Genomic DNA, 23,555 nt, shown 5'->3' with positions numbered 1-23,555 from the left:
TTTGGCATTCCAATCTAGCTCACAGCTCCTAACAGCCCAAGATAATATCTCCATCAATCTCAGACCAGATGAAAAGGGATGTTAAAGAAAAAAAAAAAAGGCTCAGGGAGGGGCACCAGCAAGATCCACAGATCGTTTCTTCTTATAAGCCAGTTAAGATGCCCAGTCAGCCCTTACTCTTTCCTTGTTACCAACGGCCTACTGGTCTACCTCCAGTAATCAAACTAAGACTCATTCTCATTGAGTTTTTTCCACCCCCAAGAGGCATTTGAAATAGCAAAGGCAGGCAGTCTGGCATTCATCAAAAGTGGCTTTCACACACATGGTGACTGGGCAGTGTTCTCTGAAGTTCTCTCATGAAGGCTTTGTCCAGAATAGAAAAAAAATTAAAAAGGCTCAAAAGGTAACCTAGCCCCTATTAAAGGCAAGTACTGCATCCAAGAGTCAAAGAGGTGAGAACAGCCAGCCCATGCCTAGGTCTCAGAGCCTCTGCTGTAAAGTGACCTTTTGTTCCTGCCAGGGGGAATCTCAGTTTGTAAACACTGCTTTTGACAAAAGATGGAAGGAAATGGAAATATTTATAATACCTGTCTCTGGGTAGTGAGGGAGGGTGATTTATCACGCTTATCTTCTCTATTTTTCAGTGCCTATAAAGACTATGCATTTTCTATTTAGGGTGAAACTGAAAGTAATCCCAAGCCAGGTGTGGTGGTGCACACCTTTAATTCCAGCCATGCAGGCGGGGATATCAGAGAGATAGTGAGTTAGAGCCCACCCTGACTGAACGACCAAACCCTGTCTCAAAACCTAAACCAAACATTCCTATCTAACTGATTCAACACCTAGATAGCCCTTCTCTAGGTTAACCAAATAATTACTAAATTCACCTAACAGAAAACCAGCATCAAGAGAACCCTAGCCAATCCTAGAAGACGAATGCTAATCTCAAGTATGTCAGTACAGTCACCATATCAGGCCCAGCATGCTCCATGGGCTCAGCCCTCCCAGCTGCTACCCACTTCCCCCCCACCCCCCACCTCCCTGCCCTCTCCCTTTCATTTTGTAAACAGCAGTCAGTATTCTTTCTAGAAGCAAAGCTGGTCATGTTCTTTTCCAGCAAAGCATCCCTCTGCCCTGGCCACTGCTCAGGGAGTGAAGTGAATACTCCAACGTGGCTTGCAGAGGTCTCACGGCCATCCACATTTCTGGACTCTTTTGTTTGCCCTCTACCTCTTACACACACTTTCTAAGCAACCCACCAGTTGTTCAAGGGCATGCTTTCAGCAGTGCACACACCAGGCCGCTGCCTGTGGGGACCTGCTTACCCACAGCAGGGATGACTAGGTTCCCCAGATTCCACGTTCTGAGCTGTGTCCATGCGAATGTACTTTACTGGAGAAAGCTGCCATGCAGGGGCCCACCATTTCAAAGGCATGCTTGCCAAGGCCCACCGGGTCTCACTGCTTGCTTCCAACCCCACGACAGCTCCACTCACACCCAGTGCTCCAGCCTGCAGGGAGGTGTTTCACTCCAGCCACCTCCGGCATCTCTTGTTTTTCTTCTTCCTCCACCTTCAACACTAGTCAGGGCTTCCTCTGTTACTGAGCACTGCTCCCTCTAACTGGGCACAGGCCCCTTTCCTCCTCTTCCCACCACCGTGAGCAGCCTCTTCTCCTACTGCTGTCGCCCTCAGCTGGTGTCCCACTCGAGCTGGCTGTCCTGTCTCCCACCCTACAGGATACAGCACATCGATGATCTTTTCAGCACAGTTAGCTTGTGTCTTTCAGTGATGGATTATTCTCCTGTGCATCTGAATGAGCTCAGTTTCCCCCACCCAACCTTTCCTCTCAGCTCAACACGTCTTCCAAGAGCATTATCTGCTGCAGCACAAAGTGAACTCCTGAGAGAGGCGGAGGGAGCTGAGTTCACAACTCAGCACGTTGAGTCAATGGGGGAGTCCAGGGTGAGTTGAGTCTTCTAAAACCTCTAAGGAAAGCTCTAAGGAATTTCCATTCCAACAGCTGCCAAAGGCTATAATTCCCCCAGAGTCTGTTCTTAGAACAGTGAATTCTAAAGGCTGTTTTGAAAGGTAAGTGAATGCACCAAACTTTACCCAAAGTTACTGGCAGCAACAAAGCCTGGGAAACCAAACCAAACCCCTCAACTTTAAACTATTAGAAAAAAAGATCAATTAGTACTGTGCCAGTTGTGACTTAATATAGACATAAGGCCTGAATAATTAATAAAAATCCTTGCAGAGTTCTTTGCAACTATAACACTATAGAGGCATCTTACAGATGGTAATGAGATTAAACAATGGAACAACACTCTGACTTTGGATTGGCTTCCTAAATACAAAACATATAAATAAATGTTATTGTTAAATAGGGAAATGCCATTGTTAAATAAAGAAAAGCTGTATTACAAGTTGTGCAATGAAACCGGCCAACCTGTAGAGGGTCGAACACCGCGGTAGTACACATCTGGTCACAGTGGGTGGGGTGAGGGTTAGAGAAATCATTAAGTAATCTGAGAACTCACAAACAAAGACACTGTAAAATGCTGTACTATAAAGCAAAGGAAACACTTAATCCCTTAGGAGCTGCAGTATGTATTTCAGCTGGGTTATCCCTCCCCTTGGAAGGGCACAGCGACACAACAAAACCTGGGGTGACACTGGATCTCCACTGTGCGCATGGGACACAAAGCCAGTTGGCCTCCCTCTCCTGGCACCTGTTGTCTAATCATCTGTGAGAGATTATTCTAGGCAGCAGAAGGAGGAGGGGCAGGAGGAGGAAGGGGAGGGGCAGAGGAAGGAGGGAGGGGAGGGGCCGAGGAGGGAGGGAGGGGAGGGGCAGGAGGAGGGAGGGAAGGGCAGTAGGAGGGAGGGAGGGGAGGGGCAGAAGAGGGAGGGGAGGGGCAGGAGGAGGGAGGGGAGGGGCAGGAGGAGGGAGGGAAGGGCAGTAGGAGGGAGGGAGGGGAGGGGCAGGAGGAGGGAGGGGAGGGGCAGAGGAAGGAGGGAGGGGAGGGGCAGAGGAGGGAGGGAGGGGAGGGGCAGGAGGAGGGAGGGGAGGGGCAGAGGAGGGAGGAGCTGGAGAGGGAAAAATGCAAGGTTTTCTTGCTCTGCTTATCAGCAAATACAGTGCTACACACACTGTTTGTTTCTTTGTTTGTTTATTTATTTATTGGTTTTTTGAGACAGGGTTTCTCTGTGTAGCCTTAGCTGTCCTAGACTCATTTTGTAGACCAGGCTGGCCTCAAACTCAGAGCGATCCGCCTGCCTCTGCTTCCCAAGTGCTGGGGTTAAAGGCCCGCACCACCACGCCCGACACTGACCATTTAAAAGGCAGTTACCCTCGATTTCTATAAGCTGCCCCAAACATTACAGTGTATGTTTGAACTTTAGACCCTATGGACCCGTGGAGGGAAATGACCTGGTTATTACGAGACACTGGCATTTTACTGTATTCTTCATGTCTTTGAGATGCTGTCCTGGGCCAATCACAGCACATTTCAACCTCAACAAAATGTCTATGCTACCCATTTCCTCCACAATACTGAAATATTCTCTTCCCAGTGCCTTAAAAAGTATTTTGAAATAACTATAATCAATGTTTAAAGAATATGGTAAGCGGTTTCAAGAGTATATTAAAAAATGTGTTTCCTTGTGAATCTTAGTAGAAAACTAAAATAGCAAATAAAAGCAACAAACATCCACTTGAAATAATAAACAGCAATATAATAATACCTGCATTAAATGAGAAAAGAAAATACGAGGATCCTTCTGAAAGGCTAGGTGGCAGAGGGTGGTCACCGCCGCTGCCCTGTACTCTCCCTGTTTTGCTTTCACTCTGATGACTGAAGCTGCCTTCGCTGGGGCCGGTAAGGTAAGCACATGTACCCGGCAAGCTGGGCCACCCGTATGCGAGAAGGGGGTGGCAGCTCCTACTGAAAGATGTGGGAAGGCTGGAAATTCCTACCAGAGGGCAAGGCATTTGTCATGCACGATGGGTAGGAATGCTGGGTAATTGCCCAGAACTCTCAAAATTTAAGCTCACTGTAGCCTTTTCTCTAAGAAGCCACAGAAAATCCTTCATTGAGTGTGATAGTGTTCAGGAGAGCGCCATGCGACAGTGGTGTGACCAAGCAACCCACGCTAGGAAAGTCTGAATCAACACTAATATTGCCAAGTCTTCACAGAAATGGTGAAAACAATTTTTTCTGATATGTGAATAAATACAAAATATTAATTGTTGCTAGGAAAGATGAAGCTAGGATAAGGATCAAGGTTCACAATTGGGCCCAGCAGTGGCACACGCCTTTAATCCCAGTACTCAAGAGGCAGAGGCGGTGGGTCTCTGTGAGTTCAAGGCCAGCCTGGTCTGTAGCCAGAGTTACACAGAGAAACCTTGTCTCGATGCTGCACCCCTCCCCCCAAATAAAAGAGTTTATAATCAGTTTTTCGGTGATTTCTTAATTTTAAATACATTTTAACCCAATGAACAAAGTGGTATATTAGGAATTTATCCTTAAATTTATGCTAAATAGCAATCTAACTCCATATATCAGACACATTTTAAAAATTTATTAGTTTTTATGTGTATGAATGCTTTGCCTGCATATGTGTGGGTGCCCACAGAGGTCAAAAGAGGCAGTCAGGTCCCAGGAAACTGAAATTACAGGTGGTTGTGGGACTTGGAACTGAACCCAGTTCCTCTGCAAGGGTAGCTAGTGTCTTAACTGGTGAATCATCTTTTTGGGCACCAGGAAAACCTGTTTAAAAGCCCCATAAAGTGATTGCTGTGTGACAACAGTTTTTATTGTTGTGGGCCTCAGGAGAGCTCAGATGGGTTTCATTTGGTCATCAGATCTCAATATTAAGAGAATCACACTATGTTTCACGTATCTATATCACCTATCTGACGCATTTCTTAAGAGACAGGAAATAGATACAGTGTTCCTTCTTAGCTACATGTGTAAAATGGGAGCCAAATTTTGTGACAAAACCAAATTAGAGATAAAAATGTTAGTGCTGTCATTAAATATTCTGCCAAAGGAAATGTTTTAGTTGATAGCTAAACTTATTTTGAATTATTATTTTAATTTTTGAGAATTAGTTTAGTCCTCCAAGGGTGCACCATTCATCCCTGGAGGGATTGCGATGGGTGCCATATGGGGTGGATGGAGCAGGCCTCCATTTCACGCTCTACTCCAAAACCCATTTGCACCCTCACACAGCAGCTGCATACGACATTAGACTGTCAAAACAGACACTATACTTGACGTTAGCTAAGCTAAAAGGCCAGGAAGCAATTAATAGTTTGAATACTTGGTTTCGGTTAACTAGAAGATGCCCCTTGGTCCCAACTGGAATGTTGTAGATTCTCTAGATGAAGCCACACGTTAAATGATATCTAATATCAAATTATACAGATAAAACATTTTGAACCTTGCATAATTACACTCCACATCAGACTTGACTTTAGAAATGTCACATGAGGGGCAAGGCTCAGTCTGACAGAACCATATACATATATATTTACTCAAAAAATAATAATCTTAGCACTTGGAGGCAAAGACAGGCTGACTTCTCTGAGATTCAGGCCAACCAGGGCTACATCTGTCTCATAAACAAAATGAAACAAAAGAAAATTCTAGTTACATTTTATTTGTGTGTGTGTGTGTGTGTGTGTGTGTGTGTGTGTGTGTGTGTGTGTGTGTGTGTATGGAGAGGTGGGGCAGCATGTGCCTGCCATAGTGCGTCTGTGGCAGTTAGAGGACAACTTTGGGGAGCTGGCTTTCTTCTTTGTCCATACAAATTCTTGAGAGCAACTCAGGTCATCAGACTTAGTGGCAGGTGTCTTTACCCACTACACCATGTCATGGCCCATGAAGTCATATATTTTAAAAATCTTCCTCTTTAGTGCATGAATACAATTCTCTCCTTCTTGTTTAATGTGTATGTATGTGGGCACGCGTGTGCCACGCTGTGCATGTGGATGCCAGAGGACACTCCCTTTCCAGCTCAGGTTATCGGGCTTGGTGACAAGCACCATTACCAGCTAAGCCATATTCCCTGGACCTAAGGAAATGGAATTCTAAGATAAACATTCCAGAAAAGAGCATTAACAATAACTGATACAATGACTACAAAATAAAAAAGAATAAAAAGGTAAATACATTAGACATATGATGCATAATATAAGGCAACATTAGAAAATAAATCTCTTATAAGAGAATAGCCTCTGAAGCCAAATTTTGTAACAATTACCACGCTAATCCAATCCAGATTTTAGTGGCTTTTATACCATATGGAGAATGAACTAAGATATTCCCTATTCCTACAAGGGGCTGTCTGTAGAGGTAAAATACACATATCGACTGGCATTTAATAATGACGACTTTTAAACATTCTAGTACAAAAGTGTGATCTAAGAGAAATTAACACTACATGTTATGGCTAGTCAAAAAGTCTCAGGCAGTATTCATGCATAAAAATTTTAAATAATATATGACTAGCAGCCGTGAGAGAGACTCTGGTGTAAATGAATGTGATTTTTCAAAATGATGGTTCTAATAAGTAACTATATTTGAGGCATCATTTCCTTTACCATTTACCATCATGGTGTGACATTCACTTGGCCAAAAGTTATTTTTAAAAGAAATTTGCTACTACATGATATATTGCACAGCATGGTGGCAATTGTTAGTAATGCGTTAACTATTTCAAGGAGCTAAGAGTGGACTGAGGTGCTCTCGTCACAAAGAAAGGAGGATATGTTGAGCAGACTGGTCATTTTACAATGTGTACATATATGAAAATATCAGCCACCCCACAAAACGTGCTATGATTTGTTAATTAAAATAAAAGTAAAGTTAAAAAAAGGGAAAATTATCGCACATCAAACAACTAAAAATTACGCAGTGAAGAAATCAGATGCAACACCGCAGCTAAATCATCATCACTGATGATTGCTGACTTGGGTACAGAACACACAGTGCATGATAACCTAAGTTCTGTGCTGCTTTCAGAGAGGCCAAGCAGACGACTATTAAAAATACGAAGTGCTTAAGAGTGAAACAAGACTACGTCATAGGAGCCGACAGCTTCCACCATGGAGGAAAGGAAGGGAAACACACTGATGAAGGGGGGGGGGTCATAGGGTCAGGCTGTTGCTAGAGCCCACTTTTGGAACTAGACACAGGGAAACTCCGCCTGCAGGAAGCTACACAACACAGTGGGAGCCATGCGCCAGATAAAAAGTGTCCAGCATCGTAGCGTTTGAGCAGGTAAAAACTGAAAGGAAAACTAGAGGACTGGGGAAAATGTGGGGAAAATGACTTAAAACATCAGGCTGACTAAAAACAACTAAGGGATACTTTAATAAGTGAGGGGATAGCAGACTAATGCCGAGCTTAGCCTCAGGCCTGGGCTCAGGGGGGTGGGCTATGGGTTTTCTGTTCATTTTCAAATTTTCCTTTATTATAATAAACTGGAGACAGGCTATAAACAGACTAAATAACACAGATAGATGTGGCTATGTGTTTCTTAGAAACGATTTGTAGATGGTTTGGTGTGGAAAGTTTCTTAAAAGTTCAACATTATATTTTTAAAGCCACATTAAATCTAGATCATTCCAAAACACATGAGAACTGTAAAAATTTCCTCACTAACTTCTTGAAAGTCAGCACGAGGAAGGTCTTTCCATAGAGGGCAGCTCAGACTGCCTTGGAGAAGGTGCTTCTGTTTGAAAGTGTTTCTTATTTCTCATGGCTGTTAGCAAAGCACTTTGTACAGCGCTGTTCCTTTAACCCTGGTGGCAGCATCGCCCCGCTGTTCAGAACCTTGGATCCTACCACTATTTTTGCACACTCGAATTTGTTCAAGTTATACAGTGCAGCAAGACAGGCTGCTGAACACTGCAAGCAAAGTGGTTTCTATGTTCTCTGCCTTTTCACCGAAATCTGTGATGTTTGTAAGTGAAATGTCCAAGTTTGCAAGCATAATGTGAGACTGGGTGAGCGTGCTTGTGCACATGTGGGTGTGCCTGTGGGTGTGGGTGCACATGCACGCATGCAGAAGTCAGACAGAACAATCTCAGGCACCATCTATCTCATTTTTGAAACAGGGTCTCTCACTGGTCTGGAACTGGCTGAGCCATGTGCTCTGCTATCCCAGAGATTTGCTTGCCTCCACCTCCCCAGTGCGGGGGGTGCACCTCAGTGTACCCTGCTTCTTTGCTACGCTCTGCATAGCGAACACAAACACTTTATTGAGCAAACTGTCCACCAGTTTCAAGATGCAAGTCTTACACCTTTACCTGTTTATTTTAACTGCTAAGGAATATTATTTACTTAGACATAAAAATAAAAATGTGCTGAGGTTACCCCTTGTTTTAATTTTTAAAGCTTATATTTTATTTTTACCTATGGGTATGTGGACACTTGAGGTAGCCAGAACAGGTGTCAGATCCCCTGGGACAGGAATTGCAGGCAGGTGTGAGCTCGTGGTGCTGGGGTTATTTCATTTGAAAGTCTTAAAGGAAAAATTCACTAAGAAAAATCTAAAACTCTTTATTCATACAGGGTCTCACTATGTAGCCCTGGCTGGCCTGAACCTCACATGGACTGGCCTGCCTCTGCTTCCTGGGTGCTGTGATTAAAAGCATGTACCAACATGTCTGGCAAAATCTTGTATTGTAATCAGCTTTCCAGTTGAAGAATCACATATATTCTCAGCTACAGATTATACAATTAAAGAAATATTATTTTCAATGAGTCAAGTGGCAAACTTGTTTTGAACAAATAACTCATTGGAATATGAGCTGACCTTCTGAGGGTTAATAGGCTAACCCAGGATACACATTCATCACGCCATCAAAGTGGTGAGAGCGGAGTTCATTTAGTGCTGGGATAAACATAAAAGACAAACAAACCGAGGAGCTCCAGAGTGGTCTGCAGGGCCTGTGTACTGAAAGCTTCGGCAAGGCACTGGCTCGCCACTGGCGACCCGAGCTCACTTTGCAGAGCTAGTCCCCCTCTCTGAGTGCTACTCACGCCCAGGCTGAGGAGTTAGCTCAGGGAACTCTCACTCCAGCCCTGCTCGGGGCCATCATTACTTTCACTTTAAAGAGGAGGACACTGAGGCTCAGACAGCTAGCGAGCTGAGGCCAGGGCATCATACCTGCCCACCATAGCACTTTGGCTCCCAGCCTCTTTTTCTCATTGTCACTCTGAGCATCCATCAGGCACACACTGCGACCCCGTGTTGAATTGCATAACTGAATACGGGCAACAGTAAAGGTTTCTAAACGGAGTACAAGGAAAGTCAGACACATGATGAACCTGGAGTCTTGTGGCAGTATTCACCCATGGTGTGTCACGTGATTTCACTGCAGCCTTGTCTCTGCACATGTAACATAAGTACTCTGTGCCACACACTGGCTTCTCACACAGTACCTGAGTCACCTCAGCTGAGGACCATCCTAGTGCACAGGTGTTTGCTGTTATTCAAACACACTGGTGTAGTTATGGGAAATGAAAGACTTTTACCATTTCCTTTTCCTACCATCTTTTCTAAGTTTAGCTCTAGGCCAATGCTTTCTTGCTTTCTACCTCCATCTGTAAGTTAGCTCACTATTTTAAATTTCTTCCATTGTTTCTTAAAAGAGAAAAAAAAATTAAAAGCTAGGTGAAACCAACCAACCAGCCCAAACAACCAACATTCTGCTTGGTTAAATGTGTGACCAACAGGATTGGTTTTGGGTAGCTTTGAACGTCTGGTGCACACTAGTCACTGCTCAGATGTCCTTGAACCTCCTCAGTTCCTGGCCCTGGGTTTGAGAACGAGGTCAAATGAAGCCCAGGTGTAAGGTTCAAATCAAAAAAGTCCCTATGGTTTAAGGACTAAAACTATGAAAGACAGTGTTTCATATCTGAATACAAATCTGGGAGCAAAATGATGCTCCTTATGCACACAATCACACCAGTGCCCTGTCTCTTCAACAGCACAAGGCCAGCGAGCCTCAGGAGCTGGTGAACCGTCCTCAGCGTCTAGTTCTCACACAGACACAGCGTCAGGTTCCTCCACAGCAGTTAGTGACGCAGGCAGTTCCACTGCAGGGGATTCCTTAGACATGACAAACCTGGAGAGCTATTAACACAGTCTAAAATAAGATGTCGGTGTGCTGAAGGACCACTGAACACAGCTCCTCACCCAGCACAGCAGCTCCAGTTACATAAGAAGTGAACACGTGAAAGCACTCACAGCTATCAATTCTGTAGATCTACACACAGCTGATACAGAAGCGATTCCAATCAAGTCGGCCAAGAGAACAAACACACTGCAGAGGGAGGGAACGAACACTGCACCCGGTGGTGACAGTATTTACCCAATCAGAAACAGACCACTTTGAAGTATGGGCTTGTACTTATGTCTAATAGTGTTTGTAATCTGATTACATATTTGCTAATTTTCAACATGATTTTACGTGCACAGTTATGTAATTACTATTCCACAATCAGAATAAAATAATAAACAAACAAAAATTTAAAAAACTCAAAAAACAAAACCAACTCAGTGCCATTTGGACAGACTAAAGAACATGTCAAGACACAGCAAGCCGTTATTATCCTAAGGTTCTGTAAGACAGCTTTACTGTGGAAACCTGGACCAAAGGCACGTGGCATCTCTAGTTTTTCTTACAAGATGCACATGACTCTATGATGCTCCCAAATAAGCATCTTAATTCAGACTACCGAGGCATCATAATCTGCCCATGTCAAGCCCAGACCGCCTCCTAAAGCAGGTTTGTTCCAAGAGCTTAGCAGCCCTGCCGTTCTGTAGCCTGGCTCCACTCTGCATGCAGTTGTGGAGAGCTGGCTCGGTCTCCTCGATGTGTGCTCTGTGCCTTTCCGGAGGTGAAAACAGCTGCGGCCCATATACAAGCAAAGTCTCGTACCGTTCAGCTTGTTCTGGGCTCCGAAACACTGCCCATGGAGTCAGTAAAACACCTCAGGACCCAGCTAATTCTTTTTAGAAACAAATACTTTTTAACATAAGTTGTTTGCCACATTTCTTGATAGCTAATTTTAAAAGTTAGTACAGGAAAAAAAAAAAACCCTTGACTCCTCATTTTAAAGAATGCTTTGTATGCATGTAAACACATCCTGATGAATATCCCTGTATTCCTTAAGATATATATGGATTTTTAACAATTACAAAGAATTCTTTTTCCCCTCGTGAGTTTGTAACAGTTGCTGAGCTCAAAGACATGGAATCTATACCATGAAACAGTTTAGTGAAGAAACTAAAAATACTACTTATGAATTAAAGGAAACTCAAGTAGCAAAGCAAAAAGTGTCCAGAATCTACAAACACTGACAGAAAGAGCACAGTGACCACATGGTCCTTTCTGTAAACACCAGCTGAGTTTTGCCTGACGGGAAACATGCTATGCAAAATCGAAGGACCCTGGGTGTCACATCACATGTCATGTATGTCCTATGAGTCAGTGCCACAAACCCTAGCTGAGATTATTTTGGAACTGATGAGAAATATGAATCAAAGACAAGTGTTAAAAGATACTTCCTTAATTTCAAGTATGATAAAAGTTTCTCAATTTATAGTTCATAGGTAGTGGTTTTTTGACCATTCAGAGTGAAGGCAGGCTGTAAGGAATCAGTATTTTTTTTTAATTCAACAGATACAATTTCATAGCCTTAATATATTTGGTATCAGTGATGGCAAGCATTTAAAAGGCTTGATCATCAACAATGTATCTTCAGTATACAAATGCTTTATACCACACATTGAATGCAATTATAATTTGTAATTTGTCAATTCAATGAAACCAGGCATATGAAGATAGATGTGAGACCCCCTACTCAGGAATTACTCTTTTTTTTTTTTTAAATTTAGAAATTACTCTTAAAAGTAAGAAACTCTTCAAGGATCATTATTCTAATTCAAATTTTAAAACATTTTTTTTCCCAGAAATAGTCTGTGGCTAAACTTCTCATAAACCACAATAGTCTAAATTTGTGTAGTTTATTTACAGTTGGTATAGAGTAAATGGCAAAGGGCCTCTCAAAGCCTCCTTTAAATAAGGCCTGGCAGAAATTTCTTATTAACAATTAATTCACTTGTTTCTATTTAAATGTGCACTTTCAGAGCACCAGCACTCTCAGTACCTTAAAAACAGGTCACCCATGGCCCCCACATTTTTTTCCACAGGAAGTACATAAACTGCCTTTAGCTCAGTTTAACTAGATGAGAACACAGATTTCCACACATTGCCACATCACCTGTGATAAAGTAAATAGTGGCTTATTTGAATACATATGGTTTATTAAAAAAATAAATCTAAGGAGAGTTCTAACAAATTTTATTAAATCAATTAATCCAAGTTGGAGAACTTCACGAGTGTATGTCCCATGCCACACAGCATCTCAAATACACGCGGCCCACGTGGTGCCACTCACGTTATACAGCTAAACATCTCGGCAGAAGCCCGAACTGGCTGAGCTGTGCTCCTTCTTTCAGACTGCACACACGCTGACACAACCCTTCCACGCTATCTGCACACACATTTCTGCAAGTAGCAATGCATCCTTTTCCTTTACTATTCTATTCTGAACTTAATATGCCAAGATGTGATACAGAATCAGAAGGAACATAGGAAAATTAAACAAAGCCAGGAACCTTCTGCGGCACAGGCATCCCTCATGCTACAAAGAGATCCTTCTCTCCATTTCTACAAACCAACTGCTTAGAAGTTCAAATAATGACTGTGCATTACTAAAAATTAACACTTTATAAGCATGCTCTAGTGAGAGTGATCTAGTTTCAAGACTGAGATGAACACCGTTGTGACTAGGGAAATATTACAGACAGAAACCTTAAGAGCAGAAACTCTTGTGCTGCCAGCCACACTGCCACTGCCCCGGCTTCTGCGCCTCACAGCCGAGGAAGCGTGCCGAGGAAGATGAGGGGCTGGATCCGCACTAGTCACCCCACGATGCTGCAGGAGCTGAGAGGTCAGTGGTTATGCTCCAGGCCAAGCCTAATAAAGCGATCTATCTGACCATCTCCACAACTTACCTCCCTCCGGAACGTAAGGCGACAAAGTCGCAGCACCTGGCTTGTATGCGTATCCCAGGCACAAGTGACTGCACAGCTGTGGGGAGCCACAGCTCAAATATCAAAAATTCCTGATATAATAAAATGGTGTAAACTTAAACCACCCATTTCTAATCCAATTACTTTATCTCCTCCCCTCATCAACAGTGATTTCATGATGTTTGTCTGAAGAATGATGTGGTATTTGGTTGGTGATTAAATTCTACCATGAGCTATAGAACTGTGATAGGCATTAAAACCCAAACAAAAGCAAGTGTATTTTTAACATAGACACAAATGGTAAAAAGGTATGTTATCTGGGGAAACTTCTTGCCAGTGTTTCCCACCACCTTGTGAGTTAACCCCAGTGTTTGTTTTCCAGAGGAAGATGCCCTAGAAGAGACCAGTCACAATCTCCACACATCTACCTCTGCACGACAGTGTGCTCTTGCCCACAGTGACTGTAATTCTAAAACACTCCTAGATGTGTGTATTATTACCCTGTGGCAACCAGACAGGCTACAGTAAGGCTAATTTTAAGGGGAAATAATCTGCTTTATAACATTTCCTAATTCTGCTTTCTCAGTCAGTGCCACCAGGACACAGGGTATAAAGTTTTTGCCTGCCTCCAGCCCATTCTTCAGGCACACCGATTGCCCAGGCCTTCCCGTTACATAAAACTCTTTCATCACACAAAGCCAGCGCCAGAGCAAATCCCCCGACAGGGTCTCACCTTCCTCAGTGGAAACAAGAGGGTGGTTGGAACCTGCCCTTCCCAATTCCTGTAATTCTTGTAGGGTTCTGGCAGACCCCCTCAGCAAAGGGGACGGTTCAACACCTCTCTAGTTTCCCTAGAGAGAAATCCAGGAGGCTGTGGCTCCTTGGCCTATAAGAATTCAGCCTGGGAAGAGAGGGTACAAACAAAGCTAGGGGCTTCTGGGCTTTGCCTAATTTGTGTTGTTGTTGTTGTTGTTGTTCTTGTTGTTGTTGTGTGTGTGTGTGTGTGTGTGTGTGGTTTTGTTTTGGTCTCAATAAAGATAATTTCTGTCCTGTCAAAGATTACAGAGAAAAACGCATAATATATGGCATGTACTGCTTTCTCAGTTAGTGCCACCAGGACTTACACTAATACATATATAATACATGTACTATGCATACTTTATAAACACTTAGTGTATGGCAACCAGCATATACTAAGTGCTCAGCGAAGGGTGCCTCTCTCACTCATTACGACTTCGCAGTCATCATGCAACAGTTTGCTATTTGCAATCAATCTATTTTTAAGAATTGTGGGGGCTGGAGAGATGGCTCAGCGGTTAAGAGCACTGTTTGCTCTTCCAGAGGTTCTGCGTTCAATTCCCAGCAACCACATGGTGGCTCATGACCATCTGTAACAAGATCTGATGCTCTCTTCTGTTATGCAGGTGTACATGCGAATAGAGCACTCATAGGTATAAAGTAAATAAATATTTTTTAAAATTGTGCGGATGGTATGTATACATAGTGTCCTCATATGTGTGCATATGTGTACAGGGGTGGGTAGTGCATCTGGTCATGTGTGTATGCAGAGGCCAGAGGAGGGACGCTGGGCATCCTGATCTATGTAGTCTTGAATTCCCTTGATATAATCACTCTACTAGGAGACACAGTCACTATATTGGAAGCTTGGCATTTTGGTTGGGCTTGCTCATAGCAAGCTCCTGGGTGTGGCCTGCTTTCACGGGTGCAGCCTTTTTACATGGATGCCAGAGATTTGGACTCAGGTCATCAGGCTCCCTTACTCACCAAGTCGTTTTCCCGCTGCCTCAATCTAGATCTATAAAATATGATAATTCCTTCAGCGTCACAGATTTATTAATGAGTTAGTTTAACTATCATTTCACAGCTTCTATAATGTTTGCACACACATGAATTTGGAATCATCTTCGCTAATGAGATGGACATGTTTGGGCTAGTTTTTGTTTGTGGATATTTCATCTCATGCTGCTTTTACGTTTTCTTCTGGGTTAAGGCTTGGGTGCACAGACTTTCCTGGGCTGGATATTCAGTGCCTTCTTAAAATAGGTAAGTGGAGCCACTGTGTATTATAAAACACAGAAAACAGTTTCTGTTGTTCTTTAGAGTTATATGCTTTTTTCTGTCAACAAAATCAGGAGGCAGAGCAAAAAGAAAAAAGATAAAAGCTTTAGTATTGAAATTCACACATGCTTTTGATGTTAAATTCACACATGCTTTTGATGTTAAATGTGTTAAATTCACACATGCTTTTGATGTTAAACAGTTAAATGTGATCTTTTAAACTGTAATGTAAAGGCAACAGATAGTAGCCAAAATATTTGATCCTCGAAAACAAAAACAAACTGTGTGTGGTGATGCACACTTTTACTCTAGCACTCAGGAGGCTGAGGCGGATAGAGTTCTGTGTGTCTGAGTTAGGTCCAGCCTGGGAATAGTGAGGTCTAGGACAGTCAGGACTACAAACTGAGCACTCTTATGCCATTAGCAGCACCCCTCTCTCTGTCTCTCCCTGTCTCTCTCTCAGTCTCTCTCTCTGTGTCTCTGTCTCTGTGTCTCTGTCTCTCTCTCTCTCTCTCTCTCTCTCTCTCTCTCTCTCTCTCTCTCTCTCTCTCTCTCTCTCTCTCACACACACACACACACATACACACACACAACAAAAACACAAAACCCTGAGAGAAAACAGAACAAAACCCAAATACTTGGCCAAGGTTAGTGGCCTGGGTAAGGGGGTCTCAGAAGGCTGGAGTAGACCATGGAGGACTGAGGCAGCAGTGGGCCCTTCCACCCTGCACACAGGCCGCAGCACTGAGGTCTCCATGTTCCTTGTAGATGGCACACTTTAAAGACGCCAAATGATATTCTGTGCCAGTGTTATATTTAGACGTCAGCTCCCACATGAAGGTCTGGACATTGCAACGTGGTGATTACAATGTGTAATTCTCCCATTGCAACAGGGTACTTCCTCACAGCTGATTTCAGTAGTGCTATCATCTTGTTCTCAACAAGATTAATAAAATTAAATACTCTGTTGAGTCTTCTCTCAAATTTACAAAAGGCGTATAGAAAATGGGGAAGTAAAAGTGTTAGTATTATTTACCGGAAACACTGCGAGGAGAACCTGTGTGTGGAGCACCAGTTCTTAGCTTTCATTTCATCTATAAGGTTAAGCTGGGACGAGGTGGGGTGCTTGGTTGTGACATTTTTAGACACAGGGAAAATAAAAAAGGGGATCGATCTCTGAAGAATATTTTATTTACTTAGAAACTCTAACTGTTGTTTTCGTGGTAATTTCAAGCTAGGTAAGCTACTCAGAGCCCTTCTTACAATAGTTAAGTACAGCCATTCATGGTATTTAATACAGAAAACAGTCTTTTTTGGGGGGGGGTTGTTTCAAGACAGCAAGACAAGGTTGCTCTGTGTAGCCTTGTCTGTCCTAGACTCATTTGTAGACCAAGCTGGCCTCAAAATTGCAATGATCCACTTGCCTCTGCCTCCCGAGTGCTGGGATTAAAGGTGTGCATCACTACTCTCGGTTGCAGTCTTATTTATTTATTTATTTATTTTTAAATAATATATGTTGTTTTCTGATAACAGAATTAGGAAACACAAAGAAAATATATAAGCCTGAATTTCACATGAAAAATTACTGTGATCAATATCTTCATTTGTTCTAATGTTCCTTTAATTTATAGTGAACATATTTGCATAAGAAAAGCCAAGGATGGACAGATCTACCTGTTTCCGTTCCATCAACAGATGCACCCAAATGTCTTCTTGAACAATCGCCCCTGCCTTCCCTTATGGTGCTTTTGTGGTTAGTCTACCTTATAGCAACCGTTTAGCCAAGGCCTTTCACTTCTCTAGATCTGTTAGCCATTTGAGTGACTCGAATAGATACAAATCACACCACACTGAGCATTTTCCATCGGAGAGGACCTTCAGTGGAACATGCTATGACCTTCTGAGGACAAGATGTTGATCTAGAGCTCGGTGGCGGCTCAGCAGCAGTGCCACCCCTGAGTGCTTTTAAGGGCTTGGACCAGTGCTTGTACAGTCAGAAGCACCGTGGAACGTTCTGGAAGGTCTTTTCAGAGATAATGGGGCTACAGCTGGGGAGTAGAGGAGTAGCACAAAGGAGAAAGGTGGGAGGGGGAACAGGAGCAGGAGATGAGGAGAAACAGACTGCAGAGAGAGAGAAACAAAGATGGAGAAGGCGATGTGAAAGACAAGGTGGCTATGCACAGAGCAAAGGTGGTGATGATGAGGGCATGAGCTAGGGAGCAAAGACCGTGAGGAAAACCCAGGAGAAGGCTTAGAGCAAGCAAACTTATTTACTTTACATTCTTACAGTGAAAGTTTCATGAGCCGGTTTACACATGAAAGAGATGCAGTGAGATTAAGTCACTGTGTGGGGAGCACTCTCGATAAGGACAGCTAGAATCTGCGCCTGTTCTACTCTCCACCCTGGGGCCTCGACCAGCAGAAATACGTGAGGATTCTTAACTGTTCATGATGCTGCACTTGGAAGCACGTGGCTTACAGAAGATGCTGAAATGATGGTGGTAAGTAAGAGTTCTTCTCAAGGGATCTTGGAGCAAGTGCACACTTGAGAGTTGAGAGGAGCTGTTTCCTCCACATAAGCCCAAGTGAGAACTGCCCCACTGGAAAGCAAATACAGGAGCCAGCAGGAAAGCCGAGGGCTGGTTACAGAGCTTCTATACTGACGCAGTTCTCACACGTCTTGAAATATGAAGTGTCATATGAGCAGAGAGAAGAAAGTTCACTGTGAGATTTAAATGCAATACTAGTATCTGAAACTCAAAGAGGAATATTTTTTAAATAACGCAAAATGAGTTTAAGGAAATAAATGGAGAAATGCAGATTTAGAAATATAACCCGAGACATGTTCTCTTAGAGTTGAGTCCTCACATTTGGGTTCTATGTCCTGCTATAACTCAGTCCAGCCTGTATGATCACAGATTCATCTATAATGTGCCCAACTTCTCCCTCTCAAAGCGCCCCGCTCTCCCCCTCCAGTACTCCTTTTTATCTAACTATCTAAATATTTTTTACAAGGATCCACACATGCAAATAACATGGTATATCCGTACTCTACATACACACTCCTTATTACAGTAATTCTGGATACTTCATACTTGAAACCATTAAGTTCTAATGGATATTATGACCAAATGAGTATGCAAGAGCAGACAGCTCCTTTCCAGAAATGTAAAAGAATAAAAAGAACAAAGGTAGGACAGTCACATCACGATGGAATAAGAGAGATGCTAGCATTCAAAACTATCTACCGCAGGGAGAGTGTTTTGTCAAAGAGAACTCATTTGCATTCAAAGCAAATGTTTTAATTTCAAAAACATAAGAAAAATAGAAAAATTTCTAAAAATTCAAATGCAAAATAGCATCATTAAAATGTAGATCAAATAACAATTCTATAAGCCATTCACATTTTTAAGTCTATTTCTTTCATTAAGAATTCAGTTCAGTAAAACCTATTGATTGAACTATTAAAGGTAATAACAACTAAAATTAACCATAAAAAACTTATGCTGTAAAAAGAAAAGTCAGATTGATAAGCAGCATCTATCTCAGATTTAGGCTAGTTGTGTGTGTGTGTGTGTGTGTGTGCGCGCGCGTGTGTGTGCCTTCAAAGTTCCATGCAGTAACTTAAAAAACACATACAATTCTCTCTCTCTCCCTCTCCCCCCCTCTTTCTCTCTCTCTCTGAAAGATTTAAATTACTATTAAAAATGCAACTTTTGAGAAAAAAATTAAACACACACGTGTGAAGGTGGTTAAACACACTCACTTTGATGTGGCCATACTACTGGGCTGTTTTGGTTCTCGAGGGCAAACTCTTCAGTAGCCGGAGCTATTAGAACGACATCTAAGGATGTAAAAACATTACCTCCTACTTGTAAACGTAGAACGACAGTAACAAAACTAATATTTTAATTGGAAACAAAAGCAAGTATATATGCTACCACGGAAACACTTACAGTAACACATGTAATACTTGTTTGATGATCAGTAGCATAATACTCATAGCTCAGACCCACATAAATGTAAGTGGAAAATATGATCACATTTGCATTTTTTCAGTGATTTGAAAAATTCTTATTTTGTATCAAATATAATCTGCTTTTCTCAGCACACTGCATGCTTATGGCACAGTGTGGCCAACCCCACTGAGAGGTCTCTGTGCTGTAACTGCATTTGGTGACAGCACCAGAAGAGACACAGGAAGATTGTTCTTCAAAGAAGCATCTAGCCAAATCATTTAATTTAAGAAAATGCACATCAGCTGGGCACAATGGTGCACACGTGTAATCCCTGAACCTAGGGAGGCAGAGGCAGGCAGATCTCTGTGAGTTTGAGGCTAGCCTGGTCTACAAAGACATCCAGGACAGGCAAGGGGTGGGGGAAGCACACCCACAGTACAGAAGTTGGCTCAGTTAAGTTTGCAAGTTACATCATAGCCTAATCCATGATAAAGACCCACAGTTGCTCCTGCCTTGTTTAAATCAAACCGTTTTCTTTCAAAATTTAAGCTCAAAGATAAATACATCAATATGATACATAGGTTATATAGTGCTTTGTCCAGAATTTATGATTTTATTTACAAAGAAACACAAATTAGAGTCATTCAGTCTTTTTCTAAAGCTAGAAACACAGGTGAGACCAAATCAATACAGTTTACCACACTTCAGCACCGCTCACACTTAATAAATACTGAAAGTATTTCCCCATAATTTCCAGCATTAACAGAGTATTACACGGGGTGAGAAATCATGGACTCTAGTGCTTCAGCAGTTGGCGCCTTACAAGAGTCCCATAAAAGACCAACTGTTGACAGGAACGTGGTCAAATCCTCACTGTCATGGAGCACCTCTTGCATGTCCAGTCAGCAGACATCTCCCTGGGCTCCCGTCCTCACATCAACAAGCTCAGCAAAGGATGGTTTCCATAAAGTAATAAGACAAACAGACGTGAGCCTGTCCCCATGAAACACACACTGTTTAACTAGGCAGCATAAAATGCGCACTCACAGAAATGCAGAACACTGTACTGAACCCATCCACGAAAAAAGGTAAGACATTTGCAAAGAAAGGGTTCAGTTTTCAGTTGTTAATTAGCTGTGGGAACAGGATGTTTATTAATACTGGAGTTATTTTTAAAATACACATTATGCTTCTTTGAGACTAAGAAGAGGATTACAGAAATAAGAAACTTTAAAAGTGTTTGAATGCAGCAATTCAAGAGTTTATACTGAACCTTTTACTCAATGGTCTGACTGAAGGAATTTAAATCAGTGAGACCCAAATGGCTTAAGTTTAAATGGATATTGATGGAGAAGTAAACATTTGGGTCCATTTTAAAATAAAGATGAAATGGTAAAGTGCCTTGAAGCTAAACATATTTAAAATAATAAATAGAAAGTAATGAAGGGCGCGTCCTCATACGGAACTAGGGGGAGTCCCAGGGATGAGTCAACACAGCGCCCCTTATTAATCTCAGTATGTTGTTAGAAGCATTTTTCTAATTGACACTGAATTAGCATTTACTATCCCAGTGAGAGCTCTCTGTGGCAACCACGTTAATGGAGGTTGTCTGATGGCTTTGGCTCATATTAGAGGTGTAACAAAATAGATTTAGTGAGTGGAGTTAGCCCTGGTGGTGCAGGCAGCACCAGACTGCTCGCTCCTCACCCACCGCACAAGAAATGCACGAAGCTCTTGCCCCTGACTAATATATTAGGCCCTTTAAAACAATGCATTAATTATGCATTCCCTGAGAGTCAGACACTGTGCTTAATATGATTAGTGCTGCTGTCTACACCACTTAAGTCCTGACATGTATTTTAAAACCTGAAAGCGCACTGGGTGCTTTCTAGTACCCAGAACACTAGCTGTAAGCTTCTCAGAGCACACACAATAAACACGAAGCACACCGAAGCGGATGCTTGGAGGAGTCTGGGTTTAGCTCCTTGAACTCTGCATCCCCTTTTGTGATGCCTCTCAGACATTCTGCCTCCTAAAGAGCCGCACTTCATCCTTCACCTCCGAATCTGTTCTAAGTCTCACAACGTGATTTTCAGTATTGAGAGAAAAAAATTGGGGTGGAGGGATGTCAAGATTTTTATCCCTGTCGGTGGCAAGCAAACCCCCTTAGGGAAAGGTTACCTTGGAAAAACATGAATTTAGTGCTCTAAACACTACAGCTAAGTCCATCCTCTTCAGTTACAGGGTTTCAGACCATTTCTGTTAGTGAGATGACGATGCTGTACGCACAGGCAAGCCCTCCCTTTATCCGCTGTGGGAGTGGGCTTTCTTTTTTCTGAGCATGTTGAAAACTACAGACTCCATGAAGGTTTCCACTGTTGGTGGCTGGAGAAAAACATCCCTGCTTCCTTCACCCTTGCGCATTCATCAGTGACAACCTGTGTAAATATATTTAAAGACGAAGTTCGCATTTCATTGTTCACATTTCAGGGGGAAAGCCCAGCCAGCATCTCATAAATCAATTTGTCACCTGCTTTTACTGGTCGCTTTCTAGTGGATTTCAAACCAAAGCGAGACCTGGGAAAGTGATAGGAAGAAGAAAGGCTGAAACCACTGCACACAACAGGGACATTTGTTCCCAGTGTAGCTTATAACCGGCGCAACATTGCGCAAGTAAGAGCCATCGTCTGCTGCGCTCGCACAGCACTCAGAGGCCAGCTCATGCATGGCCTTAGAGTGAGAAAGAACACTGCGTATTCTGAAATGAGAAGCCTACAAGGAAAGCAGGCTGAGCCCTGCAACCTGGATGGCTCTCTCAACTCTCACCAGCCTGGACCACCGGGGGGGGGGGGGGGAGATCATGGCAGGCCGTTCCTCCTCCACATGTAATCCCCACAGGTAATCACGTAACAGCTGGGTGGTATGAAATGACTACACCATTTTAATTACCAAGAGGCCCATTAACAAATTACACAGGCAGCAAGAACTGAGAAGACGAACACAGGCCAAGGAAGGACACTGGACGTGCCAGCTCTCCGCTTTGCCATTCGGAACAGAGCAAGAAAAACGACCCATGTGGCCTGTCTTAGGGAACTTAATCTAATAGTTGAATTTAATGCTAAAGAAAATGAGAAAGCCAAAGAGAAACTTGTGTGGACTATTCCTAGGATATAGTTCTCTTCACGATAACTATGCCACTGTCTCATCTTTGATGAAAGGTGACAATAAAGTGCAGGAAAAGCTAAGTGCAACCCTTGCTCAAGCACTTGTCAGCAGTGCATGGATTGAGTGCCAAGGGGAAAGGATCAGGCAGTTCTTCCTGTGGGTAAAAACACTGACGAACCTAACAAGACTGGTCACCCTGCAGCGTTTGCTGCAACCGCTAACCTATTTATAGCTGAACTGAGTGGAACACAGGAGTCAGGTATCCTGATTTATTCTTCAGAGACCCGCCATCACCTTGACAGGAGGGAGAAATGGGAAACAACCACCAGGCAATCAACTGTAACTGCTGTAAACATCTTATCTCCTCCCAAGTAACAAAAGAAGCCCGCTTTCCCAGCTGGCCCCTGCTCAGCCTGAGCGCCACGGTGAGGGGCAGTGCTTGATGCTGAAAGGGAAAATGTCGAGGTCTGCACATCATATGGTTTGACTTAGAGGGACTGATTAAAGATATTAAACTACCCTGAGCATAAATTGCACGCACCTGTTGTTCTCATGGTGGCAGGCCTTGTGCAGCCCTGTGAGCATGAGAACCCTGCCATGGAAAGAAAGCCCTGGCCGGCTTCCTCTCACGTCGCCCGGCACTGGAGGAGAGTGGATTTATTAATTTCACAGTTTTTTTTTGATACACTGTTTACATTAAGATGTGATACCAAATAGGCCAGAGAAATAACATTGACATTTTCTAGTCAATGTCTTTCATTATAAGCTGCTTCCCTAATTTTATGATTTGTGTATATATATATATATATATATTTTTTTTTTCAACCAGACAAATTAGTTGCATGTGTTTTCATTATGTTGCAGGTCACTTTATCCATATTGTGAAAATAACCCTGAGTACCTCCCCCACCCCCGCCAAAAGTTTTAATTTTTACAGCTCAAGTATTAATAGATTGCCTATGTGAGCCTCTTTTAATCTAATGGTTGTAAGAAAATGGCCAAATTAATGCTGCTATGAGATCATTCCGATGGACTGGTGGATATCTTTAGGTGAATTATCTACCTAAAGAAAACCAAAAAGCGACTGCCACTCAAAAGCACAAGTTCACTGTGGACTAAAAGAGAAGTTCGTGACTAAAGAGAGTGGAACTGAGGTCTGGAATTTGGTGCTGAGGCGAGGTGCTGGATGCAGCCTTGGGACCTAATCTGACCTTACAGAATTCTGGGAAGAC

General features: G+C 42.8%; 1 protein-coding gene across 1 annotated transcript in view; it reads right to left on the bottom strand.

The window, feature by feature from the left end:
• The window catches only part of COX10 (cytochrome c oxidase assembly factor heme A:farnesyltransferase COX10), a 111,381-nt gene that overhangs the window by 40,833 nt on the left and 46,993 nt on the right, over positions 1-23,555 (bottom strand). The gene's annotated exons all lie outside the window — the stretch shown is intronic.

Source organism: Acomys minous, assembly GCF_964271855.1.
Source record: "Acomys minous genome assembly, chromosome: 16".
NCBI classification, from domain to species: Eukaryota; Metazoa; Chordata; class Mammalia; order Rodentia; family Muridae; genus Acomys; species Acomys minous.
The sequence above is the reverse complement of the archived record's forward strand: the minus strand, read 5'-3'. Positions and strand labels throughout refer to the sequence as shown.